The following is a 15,000-nucleotide window of genomic DNA, read 5'->3' on the forward strand; positions in this document are numbered from 1 at the left end:
GTACATAATTCCTTTTGTATATATTATGCTTGTATCTTCGCTCTTCCCTCGCACTAAAACGAACATGAAAATTAATGTCTGGTTTTTCCTTTGTAATATTGTCTGTATTGTGAACTTGTTATGTCCTGTTGCCTTGAGGTTTTGTATATAAGGAGAGTGTTCTACAATAATATAACTCAGTCGTTTCCAACTTGCCTTTGAGTTCACAACCTTACTCGGCGCCGTCACAATTCCAAGTTTTGGAATTGCTGATGATTCTTTTAATTGACTTTAAATCTGTTAATCTCTATAGCTTGGGGTTTATGAGGATATCCAAAAAAAAAATTGCATTCCCTCAAAATGATTAGGTTTTATGAAAAAATATGCGGTAAGAATAGTTTTCTCTTTAAAATTTAATTTATATATATATATATATATATATATATATATATATATCCATCCATCCATATACCAAAGGCACTTCCCCCAATTTTGGGGGGTACCCGACATCAACAAAGAAACAAAACAAAGAAGGGGACCTCTACTCTCTACGTTCCTCCAGCCTAACCAGGGACTCAGCCGAGTTCAGCTGGTACTGCTAGGGTGCCACAGCCCAACCTCCCACATTTTCCACCACAGATGAAGCTTCATACTGCTGAATCCCCTACTGCTGCTACCTCCGCGGTCATCTAAGGCACCGGAGGAAGCAGCAGGGCCTAAGGAAACTGCGTCACAATCGCTCGCCATTCATTCCTATTTCTAGCAAGCTCTCTTGCCTCTCTCACATCTATCCTCCTATCACCCAGAGTTTTCTTCACACCATCCATCCAAGCAAACCTTGGCCTTCCTCTTGTACTTCTCCCATCAACTCTTGCATTCATCACCTTTTTTAGCACACAGCCATTTTCCATTCTCTCAACATGGCCAAACCACCTCAACACATTCATATCCACTCTAGCCGCTAACTCATTTCTTACACCTGTTCTCACCCTCACCACTTTGTTCCTATACCTATCTACTCGAAATACACCAGCCATACTCCTTAGACACTTCATCTCAAACACATTCAATTTCTGTCTCTCCATCACTTTCATTCCCCACAACTCCGATCCATACATCACAGTTGGTACAATCACTTTCTCATATAGAACTCTCTTTACATTCATGGCCAACCCTCTATTTTTTACTACTCCCTTAACTGCCCCCAACACTTTGCAACCTTCATTCACTCTCTGACGTACATCTGCTTCCACTCCACCATTTGCTGCAACAACAGACCCAAGTACTTAAACTGATCAACCTCCTGAAGTAACTCTCCTTTCAACATGACATTCAACCTTGCACCACCTTCCCTTCTCGTACATCTCATAACCTTACTCGTACCCACATTAACTCTCAACTTCCTTCTCTCATACACCCTTCCAAATTCTGTCACTAGTCGGTCAAGCTTCTCTTTTGTTTCTGCTACCAGTACAGTATCATCCGCAAAAAACAACTGATTTACCTCCCATTCATGATCATTCTCACCTACCAGTTTTAATCCTCGTCCAAGCACTCGAGTATTCAACTCTCTCACCACTCCATCAACATACAAGTTAAACAACCACGGCGACATCACACATCCCTGTCTCAGCCCCACTCTCACCGGAAACCAATTGCTCACTTCATTTCCTATTCTAACACATGCTTTACTACCTTTGTAGAAACTTTTCACTGCTTGCAACAACCTTCCACCAACTCCATATAACCTCATCACATTCCACATTGCTTCCCTATCAACTCTATCATATGCTTTCTCCAGATCCATAAACGCAACATACACCTCCTTACCTTTTGCTAAATATTTCTCGCATATCTGCCTATTAGAACTAGCTACAACTACATCCTTTGCGTCAATAGGCGTAAGAGGAAATAATTATGATGATATATATATATATATATATATATATATATATAAATATATATATATATATATATATATATAGATATATATATATATATATATATATTTATATATGTGCCTATATATATATATATATATATATCATCATCATCATTTCCTCTTACGCCGATTGACGCAAAGGATGTAGTTGTAGCTAGTTCTAATAGTATTTTAAGTTTTTGCTTATTGAAACCTTCGAAAATATCTTCTGTGGTAGGGAAAAGTCCCTGGATAGGTACGATGGGTCGTTTGCGACCCCGAGCGTCAAAAAAAAACAGGGTTTTCTCACGTGACTCACCCCCGTGACTGAATTTGTGGGTGATCGATCTGCAGGAGGTGTCTCCCCTACACGCTCTAGTAGTGTCCAGATGTGCATTGCTGTAGCTGTACTCCTTCCCTGATTTCTGAGACGCGTCGGGGTCGAGCGCGACCGAGTTTACCCTTCCAAGGTAGTTTGCATAATTATCAAAGTTATTACGTATTATGAAATTGTCGTAGAATGGTGCAACTTGTATAGGTTATCAGTTGTGGAAAGTCTTGGTGGATTGTTTGGCTACCATGTGCATGATTTTTTTTTTTTTAGTTAAAATGTCGTTCATCACCACGAGGACCATTTTACCGCGAGTACCCCTTTTTCATTTTTTTTCATTTTTTTTGCCAAGTCATTTTTCCGTAAGATATTGCCAAATAGGGTCGTAAAACTTTTGCTTGTTTAGTGTTGGAAAGTGTCTAGATGATCTGGCTACCCATGCATGACTTTGTTTTTGTCAGATACGACGTAGTTATTGGTATATTGGGTATTTAACTGCGGTTACCAATTTCTGTTTTTTTTCAATATTTGTAAAAATTACTACGTAGTAAGGAATTGCCGTATATTATTCATTTTTTTTTTCATGTTTATGTGTTAGAAAGTGTGCCTTGATGGTTGGGCTAACACGTGCATGTCTTTTTTTTTTATCTGAGATGCCGTATATTAGAATGTCGGGCATTTTACCGCGAGTGTCCCTTTTTCATGTTTTTTCATTTTTTTGCCAAGTCATTTTTCCGTAAGATATTGCGAAATAGTGTCGTAAAACTTTTGCTTTTTTAGTGTTGGAAAGTGTGTCTAGATGATCTGGCTACCCATGCGTGATTTTGTTTTTGTCAGATACGACGTAGTTATTGGTATATTGGGTATTTAACTGCGGTTGCCAATTTCTGTTTTTTTTTCAATATTTGTAAAAATTTACTACGTAGTAAGGAATTGCCGTATATTATTGATTTTTTTTTTCATGTTTATGTGTTAGAAAGTGTGCCTTGATGGTTGGGCTAACACGTGCATGTCTTTCTTTTTATCTGAGATGCTGTATATTAGAATGTTGGGCATTTTTCCGCGAGTGGCCCTTTTTATTTGTTTTGCATTTTTTTGCTTAGTCATGTTACCGTAAGGAATTGGCAAGTAGTGTCGCAAAACTTATATTTTTATAGTGTTGGAAAGTGTTTCTAGATGATCTGGCTACCCATGCCTATTTTTTTTTTAGCCAGATATGGCGTATATATAAGTATGTGTTCGATTTTCCTGTGATTGCCATTTTTTCGTTTTTTCCTATTTCTTTCAAAATTACTACGTACTAAAGAACTATCACAGAGTAATATTTCATTTATATGTTTATTTGTCGGAAAATGTGCCTTGATGGTTTGCCTAGCACGTGGCTGAAATTTTTTTTTCTGAAATGCCGTATATTAGAATGGCCATTTTTCCACGAGTGCCCCTTTTTATTTGTTTTGCCTTTTTTTGCTTAGTCATGTTACCGTAAGGAATTGGCAAGTAGTGTCGCAAAACTTATAATTTTATAGTGTTGGAAAGTGTTTCTAGATGATCTGGCTACCCATGCCTATCTTCTTTTTTTAGCCAGATATGGCGTATATATAGGTATGTGTTCGATTTTCCTGTGATTGCCATTTTTTCGTTTTTTCCCATTTCTTTCAAAATTACTACGTACTAAGGAACTATCACAGAGTAATTATTCATTTAGATGTTTATTTGTCGGAAAATGTGCCTTGATGGATTGCCTAGCACGTGGCTGAATTTTTTTTTCTGAAATGCCGTATATTAGAATGTTAGCCATTTTTCCGCGAGTGCCCCTTTTTATTTGTTTTGCATTTTTTGCTTAGTCATGTTACCGTAAGGAATTGGCAAGTAGTGTCGCAAAACTTATATTTTTATAGTGTTGGAAAGTGTTTCTAGATGATCTGGCTACCCATGCCTATCTTTTCTTTAGCCAGATATGGCGTATATATAGATAGGTATGTGTTCGATTTTCCGGTGATTGCCATTTTTTCGTTTTTTCCCAATTCTTTCAAAATTACTACGTACTAAGGAACTATCACAGAGTAATGATTCCTCTAAATGTTTATTTGTCGGAAAATTTTGTTTACTTTTTTTCTGATTGAATATCATCAAATTTTTTTAGCTAAAATATTATATTGTTTTACATTTTTTTTTTCGATTTTATTTCCCTTTTTTGGGTCAGAATTTTAATTTTATAGTCGTAAAATAATCGACAATTATCCAGCAACCCACCATACAATTTTTATGCATATCCAATAATAATTAGATTAGTAAGTAACACCTTGAAATTGACATACCCTTCCTACATTTCAAGTAGCAGATTAGGGAGTCTGAGTCAGTGTGGTTGGCGGCCATTTTGTGGACATATCCGAAGCGTAAGCTGCCCTATCTATATATATTCTTGTTCCCTATAGAATTTGTGATATTTTGGTATATTTTTACCTGCATAAATATCATATTATATATTAAATATATGTATTTTTTTACGAAATTTCTAAGTACTCAAAAAATTACCTTTAGATATGGCCCCTGATATAAATGTAATTTACAAAATAATGAAGATTTTTTTTACATATTTCTATTTTAGGATAACATATGTCTATTCCCTAAAAAAATCAGCCACTTCCTATTTCATTTGGGTACCCAAAAAAATTCATGAAATTTGGACAATTTTTTTTTGGCCAAAAAAAGTTACCCTTTTTTTCTCATTTCAGATCTTCACCTCCATGGGTCTGACTTCATCCAAAATACATCAAGATGTGTCCTAAACATTCAAGAATCAATTCCTAAAAGGATTTGTGTATATATGTATAAACTTTTTTTTATGAATTTTTATGTCAGGTCTTTTTTTTTTCTACTTAATTTTTTAAAATATTTATAATAAATAGTTTTTCTGCAGATGAGTAGTATTTATCTTTACAGTTGTTTTGAGCATTCATTGCAGTTTTTTTTGGCAAAAGAAAAAAGGAGGTTACTGCAAAAACTGATTTTTCAAGAATTTTTTTTGGCGTCGGGGTCATTCGCGTCCGAGTATACCCTTAAAGGGGTGTCCGAGGAGCGTACCTATCCAGGGTTAAGAATTGTCTCTGATGTTTCTTATTGAGGAATGTTTATGAATAGACTCTTTATGTCACAGCTGCACACGTCATAGTCATTTTCATCCTCGATATGATTTATCAACTCTACAAATTCGTAATTATTCTTCAAGCTATTTTTATTTCCTATGAGAAGGGAGATCTTAATTACTAGATTATCGGAAAGGTCATAAGAACAATTATTATTAGCTTAGAGAATTGATTTCAGAAAAATGTCTCTTTGGTGTATATTTGGGTCACCATACATAATACCATGGTGTGTTCCGTTTGCCATTATTGCAGAAGCTCTAGATGGAGTAGCAATGGGATCGGCGTGTGGACCAATCTTGGCAAATATATTTCTATTTTATTATGAAGGGAAATGGCTGTGTGACTGTCCTGCGGATTTTAAGCCTTTCTTGTGTCGTCGATATATGGAAGATACACTTTCACTTTTCAAAAATTTAAACCATAGAAACTAGTTTTTAGATTATTAAAAGGCAAAGCATCTTAATATAAAATTTACAAAAGAAAGTGAACAGGATGATACTTTGCCTATTCTCGATTTCTTGGTCTCTCGGAAACGTAATAGCTTCGAAACCTCAATATTCGGAAAAAAAAAAAATACAGGACTAAGCTCTCACTTTTCAAGTTCGGAGCCAAGAAATCTACACAATTATTTCAATAAAAAAACACCGTTATATAGATGTTACAAATCATGTTCAACTTATCTGAGGTTTCATGATGAGGAAAATTTTCTAGAATATTTTTTTCATGTTAACAATTGGCTTCTTCTGAACCTTTATTATAATCAAGTCAAACAGTGTTTAGATAAAATTTGCATTCAAGCCTTGGCAATTCAAAAAGTCAGTAAAAAAAAGTGATATGTTTCCATTACTTCCTATGGTTATGTTTCGGAGAGACTAAGAACAGAGGTTATGAATGTTGTAGGGAAGTGCTATTCTCATATAGATTCAAAACTCATTTTTACCAAAAAAAAAATTCTCAATTGGCTCACTTTTCCAATATAAGGGGAGTTGACGGACTCCCTTGTGTTCTAGTGCCATATACACTTATATATATATATATATATATATATATATATATATATATATATATATATATATATATATATATATATATATATTATATATATATATTATATATATATATATATTATATATATATATATATTTGGGCTTAGGCCATGTCGTGCTGATGGAGGTTCCTTCATTAGTAGCTTCCTAAGTTATATGTGACTACAGTGATATATCCCAGAGAATTTACCGAAGGTACCCAGAATTCTAACTCCTGGAGCGAGTATTCCTTAAATTTCTCCGAGGGATATCATGTAAGGACGTATCTTGACACATCGCATAGCTATTTACACCCCGAATAGCCTTTCACTTCGAGAGGGAAAGTGGCAAGAAAAATAGGAGAGTCGTTAAGAGGTAAACAACTCGATTCTCCTAATGTCCTGTAAATAGTTCGGCCAATCGCCAGTATTTTTCCAGTGTTATCTCGCTATTTTCGAAGCTTTTTCATCGCTGTGAGGGATTCCCGTGCTTCATCAGCTTCTGGAAAGTTAAGTAATATCTTTTAATTGTGTAAATGTAACCTCTTGCTAGTTTTGCTTTTCGATTGATATCGTAATTAACGTAACAAGAGCTGTTGCTATCTGGATGGTGTCATGAACACGATCGTTCTTTTGTTCATTTAGTTTGCAAAACCAATATTCCCGCCTTATTTGCTTTAATAACTTTAGCTATTTAGTATTTTAGCTAGGGATTTTTATATTATGTCGTTGTTATCAAGAATTTGGTTATTAATTCGAGCCTCACGAGTGCTAGGCTTCTAGCCTAGGCACCTTCACACCTCATGCATGATATAACCTTCCTGGTAAAGTTTTATTGAAGCTCAGGCAATATTTTATACAATTAAGATTTTACTGTTTATTTTCCTCTTCCATACTAGTATACTGCAGTTACGTAGAATGTTTCTCTATGCTCTTTAGCTTAATAGCTTTAGTGCTTTAGTATACTTTATATGTCCCCATTACTCTTGTATTGTTTTTTGGGGGGAGATAGATATCTCATATACCCCTTTAAGTCAATACTATCACTATGAGATCTAAGAGTAATTCCCTTTCCCTCTGAGTAGACTAGGCTATCCTCAGTTAATTTACTGTAACCTATGGTTGGGTAAATTTTCTTGGGCGTTTCGTGTCTCTCTCCTTTTCTCTGAGCCGGCAACTGAGTAGCTTGTCAGCATTGAGTTTGGAGTTGGGGATGGGACATCAGAGTAAGTCTGTGTTAGGCATCTGGCTACCTGGATTTATACCGGCAACTGAGTTAGCTTATCGGTATTCCAGTAGGGCTAGTTGCTGTTCAGGAGGCTAGCCTCCCTAGATCTTGTAAAGCTTATTGTTTTACAATTTCCTCTTTATGGGTCTAGCAGACAGTCCTGTATTAGGGGTTCTTAACTGGAAGATAGGATTCTTCCCTGTTTTGATCCCTGGTACGAGATTCTGTTCTCTTTGAGTTCGTTTTCGGACGCTCTCTCATTGCCTAACCCAACCTGGGGAATTGACATCCCCTATTTGTGGTTACTATGAGGACAGAATCCTTCAGGTTAGGTAATGCCCTAGGGTATTACTTTACTTTCGGACTATTCACCCTTTCCCCGCTATCTCTTTCGTGTTGAATGAACCAACACCCTTATGGCCGTGATTCTACATAGGCTCCTGTGGACGTCTGTAGCCCTGGCATGAGTTTTTCTGTCTGCGGCTAGTAAGGCTGCTGACAGATAACCTCATATCTATGAGTGTACCTTAGAGTCCTCCCTTGGACTGCCTTCCATATGACTTAAGATGGGATATGGGTGAGTGGAAGCCCGAATTTATTTCCCTCTACCACTGGCACACTCTTTCAGGATGTAGACGACATAGCTGATCCTTTGTCGTCTTCTATCCTTTTCTTTCTCTTTTACTGTCAATCATGGGCTACCGCCGGCAGTTAATTCTGCCGGCAATTCTGGATGGTTGGGCTAACAGTTCGCTGTTATCCCTTACCTTGGACATCGTTGATCGATGGCCGTTGGTAAAGTTTTTCTAAGCCTGTCTACCAGCAACTGAGTAGCTTGTCGGCAGCGGGCCTATGCCTTCCATCCATAATTTTATTTATAATAGCCGGCAGTTGCCGGCAGGCCCGGCAATATCGGCGGGGGTGGCAGTGTCGGCGGGGGTGGCAGTGTCGGCGGGGGTGGCAGTGTCGGCGGGGGTGGCAGTGTCGGCGGGGCCAGCGGGGCCGGCAGTGTCGGCAGGGCCGGCAATACTGACGGCATACTGCCGCTGGAAACTGCTGTACCCAGAAAAATATAGTATTTTTTCCAACCTGCAAGTGGTTCTTGAGCAGCCATTTGTGAGACTATCCACTATATTGAACATTATAAGAGGCTGTGTCAAGAATACACTATATATATTGGATATTTCCTCTGTTATTTAATTCTTTATGAATTTTCTAGTTCAATATGGGAGGAGGTCATAGCAAATGGCTGAACAGGAAACACATGTAGGTGTCTTTCCTACATTATAGCTTACCCTATCCAAGCTAAATATAATAACTGATGTTATGTTGAAATCTGAAGATTTTACAGAAAACTCATTTGCTTTTCTTTTCTTTTCTTTACAGGAGGAGCATCCAAAGTGCGGGAACAACTTTTGTAGGGTCCGCAGCAAGGACTTCTATGGACATGGCGTGTGTAGGTCTCACGCCCGCTGTTCTATCACCAAAGGGGCTCTCAAGTACTGGTATGTACCGTGTGTGAGAAATTGGTAAAGGAGGCTTTTGATGAACAAAAGTCTACTGAGTCTAGGGATGCAGCTAGGGCTACTCTCCGTAAATGGGTAAGAGGTTTTCAGAAGAACACCTCGGGCCCATACCTCCCTAATGTTGGGATGAGGGACTGTCTCTTCCCCGGAGCTCGTGATGATCCCATCATTCCCCAGACGAAACCTCCAATCCCCTTGGTGAAGATTCCGGTTTAGAAGCCTGGAGAACCTGACGTTGCGGATACTTTGGAGAGTATCCACCTGTATGACAATATGTCTGTCGTTTCCGAGGAGACCGAGAGGAATGTCCTCGGGGAAGAGTTGGAACAGGAGGCAGTTGTTTCTCCTACTAGCAATGTGGAGAACGTTGAAGCGGTTTCGGTTTCTTCAGCGGCTGTGGCTGAGCCAGCACCCTCAACCTCTTCGCAACCGCCTCAATTGGAGGCAATTACGAACACTCTTCAATCCCTGATATCCTTGGTACACGACTTAGAGAAGAAGTCTACCGAGAAAAAACTACTTTCCGGTCGGAAATCGAGCAGTTAGTTTCTTCGCGTTTAACCCCGAAGAAGCTAAATGTTAAGGACCTTCCTGTGTTCTTTGATGTTAACCCGTGGAGGTATGCGGAGCACATGCCTATGTCAGCAGGCAAGATTTTCCTCTCGGAGAAACTGGGTACAGTTTCAGTAGAGGAAATTGAATTCTGGCCCAGCAGAGCGTCCTACCTGGATTGTTATGTCCGGCTCAGAACTGAACCGGCATCGAAAGAAGAGACGGAGCCCAAGGAAGTAATTGTCCTTGAGCTCGCTAAGGCACAAGCAATGCTTACATCTAAATTAAAAGAGAGGGCATTCACTACCTCAAGGGTGCCGGCCTTAAGCAAGAAACATCCATCGTTTATTGTTGACCCTCAACGTGTTTTTCCCTCCATGGATAAAGGGTTTAAAGCAGCCCTGAAGGCCGTAAGGGCAGGAAAACCCTGCCCCACGCTAGAAGAAAGCAAGCCTTTCTCCCTTGCTTTCCCTTCAGATGATAAAGATTGGAAGGACGTTCATGTTACCTTCTCAGTCGGGAAGCTGGAGGCCGATATCACTGGACGTCAGTTCAACGAGGACCTCTTAAAGCTATCAGAGTTTCTTCTGAAGAGAGAACACGAGACTAAGGAACACTTGGCTGCGTCCATGTCTCTACAAACAGGGCTAGAAACGATGGCTAGCATTCCTGATACTCCAGATATGTACATAGTCTTTGCCAAGGCTCACTTGGCTACAGTGACTAAAGACCTGTACAACTTTATCAGAGCCAGAACGGCCTGTAGGGAGTTCGTGTTTGCTTCCGCTTCTGTAAAACACAAACCTAGGAAGCTGATAGCTTCTAACATCTGGGGAAAAGACCTCTTTCCTAGTGATGTGGTCAAGGAAGTCGTAGATAAGGCTGCTTCGGAGAATAGGAATCTCCTCTCCAAATGGGGCTTGTCTTCGAAGAGAAAATCTTCCGCTGAAGGGGGTCCTCAGCCAAAGAACAAGTCAAAGCGGCCTCGTTTTCCCTCTCGGCCAAGACAGCAACAGCTTCCCGTGGCCACGGTGTCCCAGACGGTGGCACAACCCACCACCACCTTTCAACTGGTGCCCAAACACTGGCGTCACAGTCACCAGTCTTCACCCCAGCTTATGAAAGGCAATCGGCTTCCTCTAAGCCAAAGTCTCGAGGCTCCTTTCGGGGCTCCTCTGGACGCCCCTTCAGATGAAGAGGCAACAAAGGTGGTCGTGGCCAAGGAGGTAAATCCTCCAACCAGCACTTAAAATGAGATGCTGCCGGTAGGAGGGAGACTTCTACACTTTCAGGATCGGTGGACCTTCGATCCTTGGGCCCACAGCCTGATCAAGATGGGACTAGGGTGGGGTTGGAACTCAACTCAACCAAGCTTTCCTCATTCCTTCGAACCCTCAACCCCAGTTTTGGAAGAATATGTTCAGGAATTACTAGACAAGAAAGTAATACGGAAAGCAAAGTCCATCAAATTTCAAGGAAGGCTATTCTGTGTTCCGAAGAAGGATTCGGAAAAGCTCAGAGTCATTCTGGACTTATCTTCACTCAACAAGTTCATTGTAAATTACAAGTTCAGAATGCTGACGCTTCAGCACATAAGGACCCTTCTGCCCAAAAGGGCATACACAGTCTCCATAGACATGACAGATGCGTACTGGCATGTACCAATCAACCGTCAGGTTTCCCCCTACCTAGGGTTCAAGCTCCAGAAAAAAAAATACGTTTTCAGAGCTATGCCCTTCGGTCTGAACATTGCACCGAGAATATTCACAAAGCTTGCGAACGTAGTTATTCGACAACTACGCCTGAAACGTGTTCAGGTGATGGCTTACCTGGACGATTGGCTGGTGTGGGTAGCATCCAAGGAAGAATGCGTGCAAGCCTCCAGAAAAGTGATCTAATTCCTAGAGTACCTCGGATTCAAGATAAACCTGAACAAGTCTCAGCTGTCTCCGGCTCAAAAGTTCCAGTGGCTGGGAATTCACTGGGACTTACAGTCACACTGCCTCTCTATGCCAAAAGCAAAGATAAAGGAGATAGCAAGGGCCATCAAAAGTCTTCTTCAATATCGAAGGATATCAAGAAGACAACAGGAGAAAGTGTTGGGGTCTCTACAGTTTGCCTATTTGACAGACCCACTTTTGAGAGCACAGTTGAAAGATGCATCAGGGATCTGGAGAAAATACGCTTACAATGATCAAAGAGATTTACAATGACCATTACCAAATCGTCTGCGATCGATTCTCAAGCCTTGGTCGGAAGCGAAGTACTTAAGAAGAAAAGTATCCTTGCAACCACCTCCTCCTACACTCACCGTCCACACGGATGCCTCAAAGGAAGGATGGGGGGGGGGTCATTCTTATCATCGGAAAGTGCAAGGAACTTGGTCTCCTCTCTTCAAGTCCTTCCACATCAACTATCTGCAAGCCATGGCAGTGTTTCTTTCCCTGAAGAAACTGAAACTTCGCCACTCAATCCACATTCGTCTGGTCCTAGACAGCGAAGTGGTTATGAGATGCATATATCGACAAGGTTCGAGATTGCCTTAGTTAAATCATGTGATACTAGCCATCTTTCATCTGTCCAAGAAGATGAAATGGCACTTATCAGCAGTCCACCTTCAAGGATTCCGCAATGTGACGGCGGACGCTCTATCCAGGTTAAACCCGATAGAGTCCGAATGGTCCCTAGACGCAGGATCATTCTCCTTCATATTGAGCAAAGTCCCAGGATTGCAAGTAGATCTCTTCGCAACGAGCGACAACAAGAAGTTGGCCCGGTACGTAGCCCTGTACGAGGATCCTCTAGCGGAAGCAACGGACCCAATGTCCCTTGATTGGAACAGATGGTCCAGGATTTACCTGTTCCCACCAACCAACCTATTGTTGAAAGCCCTCGACAAATTGAGATCCTTTCGGGGGAGGGCAGCGATAGTGGCCCACAAGTGGCCAGGCAGTGTCTGGTTTCCTCTGATAACAGAACTACGCCTGAAGCTGATCCTGTTGCCGGAACCAGTTCTCACTCAGCTAGTACAGAATTCGACTGTCTATGCTTCATCAGAGAAAACCCAGAACCTCCATCTCATGATTTTCTCACCTTAGCGGTCAGGAAAAGGTTCGGTATTTCTGCAGACAGTATTAATTTCTTAGAAGAATACAAGTCAAAGTCAAGAAGAAGACAATACTAATTTTCCTGGAAGAAATGGGTGGCCTATTTTAAGGCGAAGAAACCTCAAGAGATTTCTACGGATTTCTGCTTGTCCTTCTTCATCCATCTTCACGGACAAGGATTAGCGGCTAATACGATCACGACGTGTGAATCTGCCTTAGCTAGACCGATTCTATATGACTTCCAAGTGGACTTTTCCAGCAAAATCTTCAACAAGATTCCGAAAGCCTGCGCAAAACTTCAGCCTGCAGCCTCTCCAAAGCCTATTTCATGGTCTTTGGATAAGGTTCTTCATCTGGCCTTAACCTTGAATAATGAAGATTGCTCGCTGAAAGACTTGACTCAGAAAGTGATATTTCTATTTGCACTAGCTTCAGGAGCCAGAGTTAGCGAAATAGTGGCCCTCTCGAGGGATGATGGCCACATTCAGTTTACACCGAATGGAGAACTTAATCTCTTTCCGGATCCGACGTTTCTCGCCAAGAATGAGCTACCTACTAAGAGAATCTGCCCTCTGAAGGAAGAAGTATCCCTCTGGCCAGTGGAATGCCTAAAGGTCTATCTTCGTAGAACTTCAGACTTCAAGGGAGGTCAGCTTTTTAGGGGAGAGACTTCTGGTTCGACGTTATCTTTGAAACAGATAAGGGCGAAGATCACTTACTTTATTCGCACGGTGGATCCTGATAGTACACCCGCAGGTCATGATCCGAGAAAGGTTACCTCGTCTCTAAACTTCTTTCAGACTATGTCGTTTGATAACCTGCGTGCTTATACTGGTTGGAAGTCTTCCAGAATATTTTTTTGGCACTATGGGAAGAAATTACAAGAAATCAAATTTCATGTGGTGGCTGCAGGCAGTGTAATAAGGCCTGCAGCTTGATTACTGCGAAGGACAGTGCACTAATTGGGACTGTTAGTGAAGGGTGTGCATAATAGACTTAGGTATATCATGATATTTTAGTGTTGATATGGACATTATGAACTGTCTTACCTAGTTAAGTGACCTTAAGCATAATATTTTGACATGAGTGCCAGCATATTTATGCATAATGTTTTTTAGTAATAACATATATAATGAAATTTCCTAATTTCATGGAGTGGCAATGTTCCTCTTTCAGATGAAACTTATTTATTTTGTTATAACTGCTATGCTTGTTATGTCTATGTCTAGCATAGATATATTATTTAATCATAACTTCTGTGTTTCTTGTAAATAAACTATAAAAGGAATCTTTGCGTCTATTTCGCCTTAAGATTATTAAATTATATTCAGAGCATCCTTGATCCTCTTATGGACCTTGTGGGACAAAGTCTCCCTTACCATGCAAACAGGTAAGTTTGGTTGTGCTATGTTTGTTTACTGTATTATGATTCCTACGTGAACATAAACTTGTCTGCCTGATGCAGACCTGGGAGGTACAGTACTCTATTCAGCGCTTTAGTACAAACTACATTTTACGTATATACAACACGATATACAGTACTTCTGCTTGCTAATTGTTCCTTGAACTCACAATTCTCAGGTTTTTTCCTAGAGTCGATACAGACTTTTCCCTGTAGGGGGCAGGAAGAGCTGGCATATGGTATGCTCAGTTGTTTGATGTATTACGGTAACATCAAGTGTCTTTGGTCTTTATGACCGATTAGGAAATAGTCAATTCAATAAAACGGCATTATTAAATCCACAGATACATTAATGCTCTGGTAAACTTCCATCAGCACGACATGGCCTAAGCCCAAAAAGGGAATTTGAGCAAAGTGAAAAATCTATTTTTGGGTGAAAGAGCCATGTCATCCTGATGGACCGACCCTCATTTGGTAGAAGGATGTTAATCCCTCCCTTTGGTACTGTATCTATAATACTTACAAAGCTACGGAGAATGGTTTGGTGGCGCCGTGTGGTGGCGATTGGCCGAACTATTTACAGTTCATTAGGAGAGTCGAGCTGTTTACCTCTTAACGACTCTAATATTTTTCTTGCCACTTTCCCTCTCGAAGTGAAAGGCTAACCGGGATGTAAATAGCTATGAGATGTGTCAAGATACGTCCTTACGTGATATCCCTTGGAGAAATTTAAGGGATACTAGCACCAGGAGTTAGAATTCTGGGTACCTTCGGTAAATTCTCT

Source organism: Palaemon carinicauda, chromosome 26, assembly GCF_036898095.1.
Source record: "Palaemon carinicauda isolate YSFRI2023 chromosome 26, ASM3689809v2, whole genome shotgun sequence".
NCBI classification, from domain to species: domain Eukaryota; kingdom Metazoa; phylum Arthropoda; class Malacostraca; order Decapoda; family Palaemonidae; genus Palaemon; species Palaemon carinicauda.